This window comes from Cebidichthys violaceus, unplaced genomic scaffold (assembly GCF_023349555.1).
Source record: "Cebidichthys violaceus isolate CVI_PGR_0920_01 unplaced genomic scaffold, fCebVio1.0.p SCAF_344, whole genome shotgun sequence".
Lineage (NCBI taxonomy): Eukaryota > Metazoa > Chordata > Actinopteri > Perciformes > Stichaeidae > Cebidichthys > Cebidichthys violaceus.
The window spans coordinates 1-13,919 of record NW_027176533.1 but is presented as its reverse complement, the minus strand read 5'-3'; positions in this window follow the sequence as shown (position 1 = coordinate 13,919).

The following is a 13,919-nucleotide window of genomic DNA, read 5'->3' as shown; positions in this document are numbered from 1 at the left end:
CTGTTCGCGAGGAGCTGAATCACTTCACACGCCGTGAAATGAACGCATCGTTCGCCGCGAAGTCGGAGCGGAGCGAGGCGTACAACTTGGAGCCACGGCGCGGTGGGGAAATCTGGCACCGTCGGGTGTGGAGGCGCAGCGGCGCAGGTAGGGGCCGAGGTGAGCGGAGGTGAGTTTTGACTCTCTTACAGTCCCGATGAAGCTCTTGAATAGAGTCTCCCCGGGTCGATGACGCTGCGCGGTTTGTCAGAGGGGCCGGCTCCGGTGCTTTTAAAGCTGGAAAACACCCTCCGTCCTCCCGTCAGTGCGCCGCCCATCCGGGGATGACGCGCTCCCGCAACCTCCTGGACCGCCCGATGATGTCTTCTGCCCTGGGATCCCATCGGTGGAGGTGGGAGGTGTGTTTTGAGATGCATCTGTGTGTGTGTGTGAGTGAGAGAGAGAGAGAGAGAGAGAGAGAGAGAGAGAGAGAGAGAGAGAGAGAGAGAGAGAGAGAGCGAGAGACCCTGCTCTAAAGTTTAATCTACAGTCGCAATTTTGTATTATTTTTACATCACCCACACATTGGCTTAAAGATAATACTTGCACTAAAACTGCCCACAGTTCTAATATCCAGTCTTAAATTATAGCATTCAGATGACAAATGCTCCTAAATTGCTAATTAAACATTTGACTTATCATACCATGAGTTCATGTAAACATTAAACGTTTCTTTATTTCCGGACATTTTTCCAAAAGTGAAAATACATATCAAAACAATCTTGGTCTATTTAGTTGCCATTCCGGAGCTTTTTTCGACTCCTCGCTCTTCCTCAGCAGACGGAGTTTGCTCACGTTGTCGTAGAGTTTTAGATGTTCAATTGTTCATTTATGCTCAGACGTTGACACAGAATTGAAATTTTAAGGATTGACATTCTATGGTTGAACGTCACGAGATGGTCCATCTGGATTGTCAATAACGCTGACGTAATTCCAGCATTATTGTTGGATAAACGTACCATAGCTCAGTGGCAGCTACTGTATATAATTAGGATACTTTCCCCTTGTGTTTTTCAGTAGCTGACCCTGACCTGTGACTTCCTACAGAGGAAGGGGAGGAAGAGGGAGGGGAGGGGGGGGGGGGGGGGGGGGGGTCTCCTACATCAACAACACAGTATCGTATTGCAGTATACTTCTACTGATATGACTATAATGTCCTTCCTTGTAAATGGTGCGGATGGTGTCATTATATCATCACTGACACTATTCAAACAGTCAGCGTATCCCCACGATGAAAATCAAAACACGAATGCGATCGAATTTCACTTCCAAACGCATTTTCCTCGTGTTTGAGGCGAATACGGTTTCACAGATTCGCCCCAAAATAACTATCCTGAACCGCGGAGAGCACAAAAAGCTCACCGTGTTCCCCATCTCTGCTTTCCTCTACTTTGTATCGAGTCGGTCCCTCGTGAATCTGCGGGCCAAAGGCCTAGTGCTTTGCCTGCGCTAAGGGAAAATACCGGGGTTCACTTTTCAGCTTATTCCCTTTAATTACACTCCTATTACCATTTATCAAAGTAATAGTTCACATTATATGGCTTTGTTGTTATTTTTCCGGGGTCATAAACTGATAAAAACGTCGGGTGAAAAGTGAAAAGTAAGGTCACAACACATGAAGGTGTTGTTAGATATGGCACATGATATAGTAATTTAAATAACATGCACTATTGCTAAGCGTTAAAATGCTGCTCATCTTGGGTCTGCCAACTGCGGGGCCTTCCCAATAGGAACACTGAAGCAGAATAGTGTGAGCCTACGTTGATAAATTAAGTTGTAGTTTGTGACGGTAATGTGACATTATGATGCTTGATGGGGCTTTTAAAATTAACAGAGTCTGATGAGTGGTACCGTTGAATGCATTTCTTTTGGCAAGAATGTAGAGTCTCCATTATGTTGCAGTATGGAAATGATAATGACGAGTAAAAAAAAAAATTAAAAAATAAATAAAAACAACTCCACATAACAAGTAGAGCAGGAGTATCACTGAGTGCTGGTAGCTGCCATGAGTGCAATTAACAAGGCTTAGACAAGCTACAATGTAATTCCTTTTGAAAGGGGGCCAAGATTTAAAGAGAAAAATGACTCCCGCGAGTCTGAAATGTAGCTGGCGAGCTCGAGGATGATCACACGTAATCAGAAGCAGACTGGCTTATAGGGGGGGGGGGGGGCGAGCAGTGCTGTGGGGCAAGTGTGAGCAGACTGCCTGGGGGGAAAGTAATAGTACGCTGTGTTTTCTTTGCCTACAGTAGCTCGCCGGCGTCAGCTGCGGCTTGGCCGACGCGCCCGCGTGAGCTCAAAGATGAAGCCGAGGCATCACATACTTTAGGAGATGAATTATGATGCAAACCAGCGGCATTGGGGGAAGAAAAAAAACAAACTGAAAAGTGATTGGCACTGTCAGTGGGATGGGTTTACACGAAGTTGTTGAACAACTTTAAAAACCCTGTGGTTCAATGGCAGTCTGAAGGCTTATCTTGATGGATTCTGTGCTACTGAGCAAAGCCCCATTAGCCGCAGTGTCCGTCAACGAAAGTCAGAGCACTCCAGACCATCCTCTGCAGCGACAGACGTCAGGTCATTAAGCAGCTCATTACAGAGATGTGTGTAATCTAAAAACCCGACGGTGCAATGCTTCTCATGATGTAAGTAGCTTTTACCTCTTCCTCAGGATCAGTTCATAAATCTCTTTCTTACCCGTGTGATTCGGGCTCATGTTTAAAACCCTGCTACGCTTTAACTACACATGAGGTAAGATTTGCTTTTTTTACGTGGAGAACATCTATACCGAGACTGTGTTGATTTGCCAAAATACACCCTACAGAGTTGGACACTCCTGTACTTGCGGGAAAGGTCCAAATCGTAACTTAACGGAGGTTCAAACCCAAAGTGAGTGAGAAAGCTGTGAGTGAGAAAGCTGTGAGGTGTTTTTCCTTTCCTCCTTTCCTTGTTGCAAAGTCAGCACAGATGTGCAGAGTAACATAAGCATGCTGTGATATGTGAGTTTTACACTTTTAAAAGCAGGTATCTCAGTCTGGATGGCCTTCGAAGCCACCACGTTACAAAAAAAAAAAAAAGCAGCTTTCAATGTATTTACACTGTTTAGTGTTTGGTTCTCAACTGGTCTGGCTGTGGGACCCACCATCACCCCTTAATGACAAGCCGCGACCCAAATTTTCAACTTCTCAAATGTATTTAATGAAAAGATGGTGCAGTTTGAACCTGAGCTGAACGTGTCCTCTGCAGTCGTAGCAGTAGGGAGCTCTCTTGTTCCTGTCTGTCCCCGTCCCACACACGTTTCACGTAAACCAGTAAAACTTTCTTACGTCTGTAGATTCGTCCATTTGTAATGCAAAATGACCGCTTGCCTTATATCGAGCTGTGGTCTGTTGTTGGGTGTCATCCGACATGTCTTCAATTCGCCTTACTTATAGTGTCATTTGACAGAGGTATAGTTTTCAGTTGATCGCTTCAGTTTTGACGGCTTCATGCTTTCTTGTGCCAGAACCTCGCTGCACAAAACACACTGAGGGTGTTTGCCCTCTTTTGTCCTCAATGTAAGAAAATCCATCTCTCATGTAGTCGGTGTCACTTGCGTTTCGCTCAATTAGCATGAAAACAAGCTTTGTGGGTGTTCTTCTATACTGTGAAATAGCGGGTGTGTGTTAGCATTACAAGGCATTAACGTCAAATAAGCGTGTGAATAACTCCGCTGCATAAACAAATTCCCTTCAAAATAAAAGGGTGACCGTGGCTAAGTGGAGAGCAGGGCTGTCTTTCAATCAGAGAGTTGGCGGTTCGATTCCCAGCTCCTGCTCTACTAGTCTCATGTCAATGTGTCCTTGAGCAAGACACTTAACCCCAATAGTGCTCCCGTAGCTGCGTCTACGGTGTGTAGATAGAACTGAATTGTAAGTCGCTTTGGATAAAAGCTAAATGACTGTAATGTAATGACTGTAATGTAATGTAATGTAAAAGCTCTGTCTCTGAGTCTCTGTGTGGGAGTCTTCATGGCACATTGTGGTCCTGGAAGACACCCACCATTGTGGGAACAATCACAGAAGTGGTTTAGAGAACTTTCCTGTCATGAAACTTAAAAGGTGAGATTAAAATGAAGGCTAATATCAAAGATGGGTGTGGCCCGAGCGAGGGCGCAGGAAGCACCTAGCCCGATTTGGCTTCGGAGTATGTGTGACTTTATATTTACAATTTCTCTGTCTGACTTTTCTTCTTCTTTTTTTTTTTTTATCTGTAAATAAAACAAAAAAAAAGCTCTCCAAACAGGTCGATTTCAGCGTCCGGAGAGTATCCACATCTTCCCTGGAAGTCTACGAATTCTAATTTATTGTGCTACTACATCTGGCCCTGTGACAGCGCACGTACTCGGCAGCCACAACATGTCTGCGGAGAGCATTAGAGGCGTACTACGTCTCGCGCTCAGATTTACGAGCGGCTCGCTCCTCGCTCGCGTGTTCCACAGAAAATGATCATCGCTCGCGTCTTGTAAACAGACGCATGCTGCTTTTACATTTGCGCGGATTGAGACGTTGCTGTTGTCTTTTTCCCCCTTGTGTTCCATAACAGAGACACATCATGATATAAATGGAGAGCTCGATCGCCCCTGTGTCCTTAAAGCTGTTCTCCCGCTTTCTGCTGTTGGTGCGGTGCTTCGGTGTGACGCTTTGCTGTCAACTCTTCGCCAACAGCGCTGATGATATGATAAATGACAAGCGTAGGTTTTTCAGTATGAGTTCTGGACTTAATGCCAGTTTCTATAATGTTTTTACTACCAGCGGTTTCGGCCCAGAAGTCAGGCTACATCTTGGCACAGTGGGAAACAGTTTCTTAGAACTCTAAAAAAAAAAAAAAATGACACGAAAAAATGACGAACCTAAAAGTTGACAGGTTTAAATAATCACATCCAAGACTCTTCAAGCTGTGGGCTCAGTCTTGTCGAATTTGTTTGTCTAGACACCAGGAATGTTGCCATTTGGGAATTAGAAAAAAAAAGAGCTTGAGGTAGATATTACTATGGACGTGGACACTAACAAGACGCGTAAACCGAGAGACGTGGAGCTAACTCTGGGTGAATCCCTGCGATACATAAAATTCAAGGCTGCACAAAAACCCCGAGCTCTTCCCTCAAAGCTGCACAGTTAATCCGCTTCTTTTACAACATATAATTCACGTTTGACATATCCGGGGAAATGTGCACAACTGGCATCTTGAGTTCCCTACCCTGTTATTATCTATTACAATTTTTTTTTCCCTGTTTTTTTTTTTTTTTCATTCTATGAGCCATAACTTGAACCAGGCAGCTTGTAATAGCTGTAAACACTCATTTGTGTGCACTTGTGTTGATACAAGTTTTGCTTGTCGGACCCCGCAGCCGCTGCAGCTACAGGCGTGATCGCTGCTCATCTCTTTTGATCGCGGTCTAATTTCGAGCGGGGCGACGGGTGTCTGCGGTTGAAGAAGTAGAGTTGTGAATGGCTGCGGTCGGGGCCCCGTCCTCCGGCATGAGTGCTGCCAGTGGCACACACACACACACTCCACCACTTCTCCTTTTTCCTTTTGTTAGCGCTCAGACGCGTGGAGGCGCATACTTGAGCGCTCACAATGGAGAACTGCTCAAAGCTATCTTAGGCATGTCTGGACACCGCTGTATGTTTAGCTGCCTGAGATTCCTCTTCTGAACAGGAAGTAGCGTACACGTCTGGCTGGCGGACCGAGAGGAGCGGGGGCAAGTCATCGCCACGCGGCCATTGACTAAGATTCAGAAAATGGGGAAGGAGCAGTGCGAGTCTGGCCAATTTGTCATGGTTGTTTACATGATGTACTTCAGATAGATCTTAACACGTGTCTGGAGTCATAGTCCCATTGTTGCAAGTTTACGTGTCTGGAGTCATAGTCCCATTGTTGCAAGTTTCTTAAGATTGATTTAACACTCAAAACTTTTGCAAAACACACTTCGAGTGGATATCCTGCAAACCGTGCTTGATCATAAAGTCATTTCAAGAGGCGATATAACTTTAAAAAAAAAAAGAGAAAAAGAATTATGGGAAAAAAACATTGTAAATCCAGAATACAAAACCCTGAACGCAAGCCAGCAGCGACTACGAGAGAAAACAAAATCATAAAAGTATGATAATGCTCTATTTGTTATTGTCTAGATTAAATACAGCCCCACAGGGTTGAAATCTGCACGTTGTTTTTTTAACTAATGACCCATTATTGCACCCTGTCAGTGCTGTTTTTCTCTACGACTGGTTTCTGCTGACAGTGTGAGATGCGATAACAGCTCCACCGTGGGCACTGTATCTTACCCACATGTGTAGCTAATTCAAAACCTGTGGCCAATAACAGCTTCTATAGGTCAAAGACGTACGACCCGTGAGACAATTTTCCGACATCACTTCTAACGCAGATAATTACTCAAGGCAAGACATCTGAGGAGGGCCGTATTGTCAGTTTCAAACAAAAACAGTGTGATATAAGCTTCTTTTTTTTTTTTTTTTTGCCCTCCACCGAAATGTCTATGCATTCAGGTTTTGTTGCAATCCCAGTAATGGTTATGGGATTATGAGGGCGGATGGTTTCATTTTTCTAGCCTATGACTGTCACATCCAGGTCCATTACGGTGATTTAAACACAAGCATATATACGCCAAGGCCATTTCTTTTACTGCAGGGCTCTCCAAGCGTGGCTGCTCTACATTAAAACACATTTATATAGTCCAGCACAGCCAGGGTCCTGGTTATGGCAGGGGTCACTCACAAATCGGAGCTGGATCTCCCCGGCGTCTTGAATCATTTTGTCGACTGAATGCTGAGAGGTGATTTGTCACAGGCGGTCGCTGTTTCCATTGCTGGTTTACCTAACGACAAGATGACAGGAGGTTTAGGGGTGTATGTTTTATTTAAGGAGAAACCTCAAGGCTCTCAGTGAATTCCACATGCACGCACACTTAGAATGAGCCAGGAGGATTTCTACAATGCGAACGTGGGTGTGTATGGAAAGCGTTTACCAAATACAACGCTGCATGGTGCTGCATTAACCTCTGCTGCTTAATGACATCATTGATTGATTGATTGGACCCAAATTTTTCATCCTTTGACTCAAAGAAACATTTGAAAAGTGTTTGGGAACTGTGCTTATTGAGATGATACCGTTGATGCCACTCTTGCGCTCTTTTAATCATGAAACTGGAGCCAGGAGACAGTTAGCTTAGCTTAGCTTAGCTTAGCTTAGCATGAAGACTAAAAGCAGGAGGAAACAGCTCGCCTGGCTGCCTCCAAAACAAAAAGAATCTGCCTAAAGCTAAACTAATTACCATGTTGAACTTTGATAGTTTAATCCATACAAAGCCCAACATGAAAAGGAGCACTGACTTCCTGGAGTCTTCACTGGTTGCCTGGCAAACCTTACAGTAACAAGACTCCAGGTAGAGTCACTGCTCACGGCCAAGAAATAGGCAGACTCATAACTCCTAATGAAACGGCAAATTGTGTTCTTTTTCACTTTGGTTTTACTACAAAAAATAAAATTAAAAAAAGTGTTGTAAGTTAACAGTCCTGTAGCTCCAGTTTCATAACTTCCATAGATATTAGAATGGTATCAAACATCTCTTCTTCACAAGTAACGTCATCCATACTCATACCCATTACAGCTTTTGCATGATAGAAGTAGCAGCCAGGTTTGCTTCACATTGCTTTCATATGTCATTGTTATTAGTACTTCTCTCTGGATGCTGAGGTCTAATGTCTGTGAACCCAAAAATGAAATTTTCCATCATTATTGACCCGGTTGGCATTAAATTCCCTGCTTGCACCGAACATCCCAAGAGAAGGGCAAAAAAAAACAAAAAAAAAAGAGTCAGTTTCGGTGACTTCATGACCTTTCTTTTACTGGCATCATATCCAGCCAACCTTTTCAATTTATATCTCCTGAGTCTTTGGTCATAAAACACACAATATTTGCTGTGTGCTTTTCTGCTCCCAATAGGAGGAAACCTATTGATTTTGGCGGCCCTTTTTTTACCCCAGCGCAGCCAACGGGCCAAACTTCGGCCACTCTGAAGCAGGTTACGGAGTCGTCTACACATCGCAATACCCTGCCTGTTAAAGCAACAGCTAACTGGGTTGATCTCGAGCTCTAACTGCAGCACCTGAGCACTGTCTCGTTTTTCCTCCAGACCGTCCACGTGTTGTTTCACATGTCAGAGGGGCAGCTTTAACTTTGCCAGAAGAAGTAGGACACTCAGTCTCACACAGCACCAGATTTACAGTACAGGGACAAGTTGGTACAAGAGCATCCATCAGGTCATCGTGCTGCATTCTTTACGGCTTTAGTTTAAGTTTGACATCAGAAATATACAGTTCGTGGAAAAGTGTGACAGCGGATTTTCAGGAGGACGATGTCAATTAAAGTCAGTGTCCTTCAATGCTGCTGAAAAGATGATTTGCAGGGCCTTTCATGTACCAACCCCCCCACCCCCCCAAAAAAAAAAAACAACAGGAGGCAGGCTGTTACTGGTATTCTATGACCTGTCCTTGGTGTAGGTAGTAACATGCCATAAAAAGATTAAAAATAGCTCCGCCCCGGCTTACAGTGCTGCAGCGAGTCACCCTCTGATCGGCTGACAGCGGTTCTGACTGAGGAGCCGAGGAAAATAACCCCTGCTGGACATTTTTGTGGAGGGGGGGGGGGGGGGGAGGTCAACTGAAGGACCAAACCCTGTCTCCTTCCTCTTTTTTTTCTCCCGTTTTCCTGTCTCTGTACCATGCCTTCCTTTTTCACGGCCCCTCTGATGGGATCCCCTCTTCTGTTTCCTGCTGTTTGTGTGTGTTGCTTGGGAACCGTGGCAGCTTTCCAGCTGGGAGGGATGGATTTTTTTTTCTTCTTTTTACTGGTGTGACTGGGGGGGCGGGTTCAGAGGTTACGAGGTCAGCATATGGGTGGTATGCGTTACAGTTTTTATGTTGGCATTTTGATATATGGGCAAAAGTAATGCCGTGTTCCACTAAATTGGGTTGTCCCTCTCTTTGACCCTAAAATAATAAAACACACTATCAAATTGTTTCAAGTTAGACAAGAAAGGAATTTGCAACTTTTAAAAGACAATTTATTTTTGTTCATATTGTTCACTTATGATTATCAGCTATTCCTACTTTATTGAGTTTTTATGTGACTCACTGCCCTTCATTTTCCTAAAAGTTGCACCAATCAATATTCTTATATCAATATTCTGTTTATTACCAAAATAAAAAAAAATGTGTGTATGCGTGTCTGTAACCCCATAATCTTAAACAATTGTCGTCCACCACAGCACTTACCATTAGAAATTGAAATTGCTGTGATGTTTAGAACTTATAGAAACAATGAATTAGTCGGCGTACAAAGAACTACAGCTCCCATTCAATTCACCACCATTTACATTTGCCTTCGTAACTTGGTTTTGTCGATGCTGTGGCAAACCAGGGGGAAAAGCTGAGCAGACTCAGCACAGGAGGCGGAGCCCCGAGCTCAGGTTGGGGGAGGCGACAGAGGGAGTCTTCCATCCTGTGCAGGTGCTGCAGCCACTAGGCACATGGCATTGGTCACACCTGCAGCCCATCAACTAATTACAGTGAGCATATATTCACAGAGCTGTGGAGCAGCAGCGTCAGACGGACTGGGCAAAAAAAAAAAGAATACGAGGATCTCCGGCTCCTCTCCAGAGTCTCCTGGTTTTTTTTCTGAATCTTGCCTCCACGTCCCCCGGGTTGCCACAATACCCATCATATCTTTTAGTGCTCTCTTCTCATATAATTTCTCAAACTTTTTATCGGTGATCTCTCTGCGGTCTAAAAACATCTCCACTCTCCGGTCCTCTGTGTCCCGCTGTTTTCACAGATGAGCTGGTCTATTCTGTCAAGCTGGGGATGTTTCCCCACGGTGGTCCGGGGCTTCGTTAAAGGGCCAGTGTTGTAGCACTTTGAGGGACCTCTTAGCAGAAAGGGAAAATGATATTGATAGTGTATAATCACATGAAACTAAGAATTGTGTTTTCTTTAGCTTAGAATAAGCTTTTTATATCTACATAGGGGGGGCGGTTTCCCCTTCATCGAGCCTGCCATGTTGCACCGCCATTTTCTACGGTAGCCCAGAACGGACAAACCGAGCACCGGCTCTAACGAGAGACTTTCGCGCTTTTTTCCGTCACCTAAAGATCGCCGTAGTTCTCCGACATGATTGTGAAACTCCTGTAAAGTGAGCCACGGAGTGCAAAAAAGCGTTGTAACGTCACCCGCCGTCTGACCTCCTTTACTCCTAAAGTCGTGTTTTTAGGGTGAGGATGGCCTCTGAGCGAGGCAAACGGTCTAGGAAAGGGAGAAATGAGCACAGGGGTATTCAGTTGGTTGCACGCAGCAATAGATTGTCACCAGAAATATTGAATAAACATTACATTTCTTTTCAAACATCCTTATCCAAAGATACGTAGCCAGCATGAGGCTCCAAGGCAGGCTTTTTAGTTATCTGTGTTTTTGCAAATGTCAAAACGGAAATGATCTGTTTACTTCGGCTACATAAAAAGTGATAATATTTCATGTTATGTTTGCAGACTGCTGCCATAGAGACGAATAATTAGTTCAGGTTTAACCCAGAATCCCAACTTCACTATAATATCTTCTTTTCCAGTCATACCCTCTTGTAAAAATGAATCTCTACAACCATCATCTGTTGTTCGGTTTGATTGCACAGTGCTAATACTTAAACTGCTGTAGAAGTAACGATCCTTCTTGTGATCGTGAACGTGCACTGTTCAACATGTGCACACACACACACACACACACACACAGACAGCAGACACAAACCCTTGTTAAAGAATGTTGTGACTCACACTGTGTTATTAGTCAACCCTCTCCTTTTGATTCATCCCCATCTGGCAGTGATCCGTACGGCTGGAGCGAGGGTGCATCACATGAGGATTAACTGCCGGACCTCTCCTGCTGAGGCCCACGTCCCTCACACCACCTGTGCCCGGATGGCACCGGTAGATGTCAGGTTTACACCGGACCGTGTTCTGCTTTTTAAGGCCTTGGTTTAACAGCAACCACACGTGCGTTTAAAAGCATGTGTTCAGTGTGTGGGGGGGGGCGGGGGCGACACACGCGGACCAAGTGAGAATGACTCACGAGCGAATTCCACAAACTCACGTATTCGTGCGCCCGTCAACCCGAGAGGAGAAACTGTTTTCCTTTTCTCTGCAGTCCATTTTACGCCATTAAAAGCACTGTTGAGATGAAACCAGACATAATAAAGTGCTGCTCCGCAGGGACAGAACATGCCGCCCTGCTGTGGATCCATTTGAAGTCATTCCCCTTCAGCCCGGCGGCCTTAAGCGTCTCCCCAGTCTCTGGAAACCCGATCTGGCGGTGTGTTTTTCACTTGAATCCTGCAGCGGGTGTTCCTGACCTCAGACAGTGATCCCAATCAGGAGGAATACCCTGATGCTGCAGTTTGGGCTCTTCTGAGCTGAAACCAAATAGTATAATCGCGTAATGAGGGATCCCTCTCTGGGAAACACACTCGAGTAGGAAAACTGGCTACTGCTCCTGCTGGTATCTTGCATGGTTTATTATAAAAAAAAAAAGCAGAATTTCAGTAAGTAATAGTCTCAATTTACAAATTACCATTTTGTATTCAGTGACTGTTGGGATCTGGGATTCATTCTTCCCTCGCTCCTCAGTTGTGGCTGCCAATGTTACAGTCATATTTGCTGCCCGCAGCACAGATCAGCATTTTCAGTTTAAACAATGTCATATTTACTTTGAGAGCGACTTCGAAAACGTGATGAATCATGGATTCCGATTCTTCCCCAGCAAGCAAACGCCGGCCAGAGGGCCCCGACGTGGATTGCACTGCGGTGGTGCGGATGTTGTGTAATTAATAAAACATTCGAGGGGAGATATGAGGTGGACGGTAGTGCGCACTTCTGAGCATTCAGACAATAAACAGGATACTCTCTCCTCCCGTCCTCCTTGTGCAGTCAGGCGAGTGGATCCAGGATTAGCCTCAGCCGCGATTACTTTCAATGGGCAGGGCGGGGAGAGTGCGTGCCCACCTGCCAGGCCGCTGGGCGTTTTTTATTGACATGGCGGACAGAAAGTTGTGTGCTGTGGTGCAGCAGGCTGCACCGTGTTTTCTAACAGGGCACGGCTGCATTTTAAGCCGTTTTGTGTGTACATAGAGATCGCTAACCACACACGGTGACGCTTGCTTTATTTATCCACAGCATCAGTGGGGATGTACAGTTTGTTCTGAGGAATTTGCCTTTGTGCTACGGTGGATTAATTGGTTCCGCGTACGGTATCGCATTAACCGAAGCGCGCATGGTGTAGTATATCCTTACTGTATAGCGGTCCTACAAGCATGATGGATTCTGGGATTATGATGCATCCCCCCCCTCCCCCTGTAGTGAAAGTTATGAGATTGCGACAGCCCGCATGCCTTCATGGTTTGCTAGCTTGTCAGCTCTGGCAGCAGGAGGCAGTGTTACTCAGCATCTCCCATGTGTCACAAACTCGCCGCTATCTACGCAACTGCTATGGCTTCTGGGAAACCGTCTGGGCCCATAATCATGCTCCGGTAAAAGGAGATCACGAGCCAAAGACGCTGCCAAAGAACAAAAAAAAAAATTAAAATGCATAAGCGAATGTAGAAAGTTACACACACACACACACACACACACACACACATGCATGCACAAAAGTTAAGAAAGGTTCGTTACCAAATATAATGGCTGTCTCTTCTCTTTCAATTGTGGCTGCGTGTGTAAATACATCTGGACAATATAATTTCACACACCGTCGCTTTCTCACACACACACACACACACACACACTCCCGACCCCCCTTCCTCGCTCCCTCCGTAAGAAAATAAAGCTCAGGTCTTGTCGGAGGGAATCCCTGCTACCCCAGCTGAGAATACACACTCCGTACTGGCCCCTCCGCCATAACTCTCCTCCAACCAGTCTGAAACCACCCTGAACCCATCGTCTACGGTGACTCAATGCCTCGGCTTCCCGCACTTCCCAGCAAGCCATGCCAGGCCATGAGTACGGAGCCCTCCAGACGCATGAGATTTCCCAATTTTGCCCTCAATTGCTCCCCCGTCGGAACACATTAGTAGTGGGTCTGTCTGTGTGTGTGTGTGTCTGTCTGTGTCTGTGTGTGTGTGTGTGTGTGTGTGTGTGTGTGTCCCCTCTTGTGAGCTCCAAGATCCTTAAGGTGGAAAATTTGCCCTGAAAGTATTTACATATCATCATATGAACCAGATCTGTGTCCCAGCTTCACATTAGGCACAGAGTGCAGACTGGCTGCACTTTTTTTTATTATTATTATAATTAGATTTTTTTTTTTTTTTAAAGCAACCAGACGGTTACGAAACTCACGGAGCAAATAGGTTATTATGTCTCCGTTACGGTTCCATGATGTGGTTTCGGTGGGATACGTCGAGCGGGGGAGTTCCTCCCGGGTCCGCCAGCGAAAGGAAAACCAAAAATGACCTCTTCACTTTAAAAGGAGCGATATCTGACATTCAGAGCAACCAACTATATGTAAAGATACAGTGGAGTCACTCTCCCTGTGTGTGTGTGTGTGTGTGTGTGTGTGTGTGTGTGTGTGTGTGTGTGTGTGTGTCGCTTTGTTGATATAGCAAGACCCACAAGACGGAGTGTTTTCAGACTGCTGCTGTACTTTCTTTTGCTGTGATTCACACAGATCTCTATGGCAGTTTGGAGTTGAAGCCGTACGCGCCGTAGGTGGCGCTGAAAGCACTTTTGCAAATCTTCACAGAGACTTGTTTACTTGTCGGTGAAGGGCAGCTGTGCATCGGTA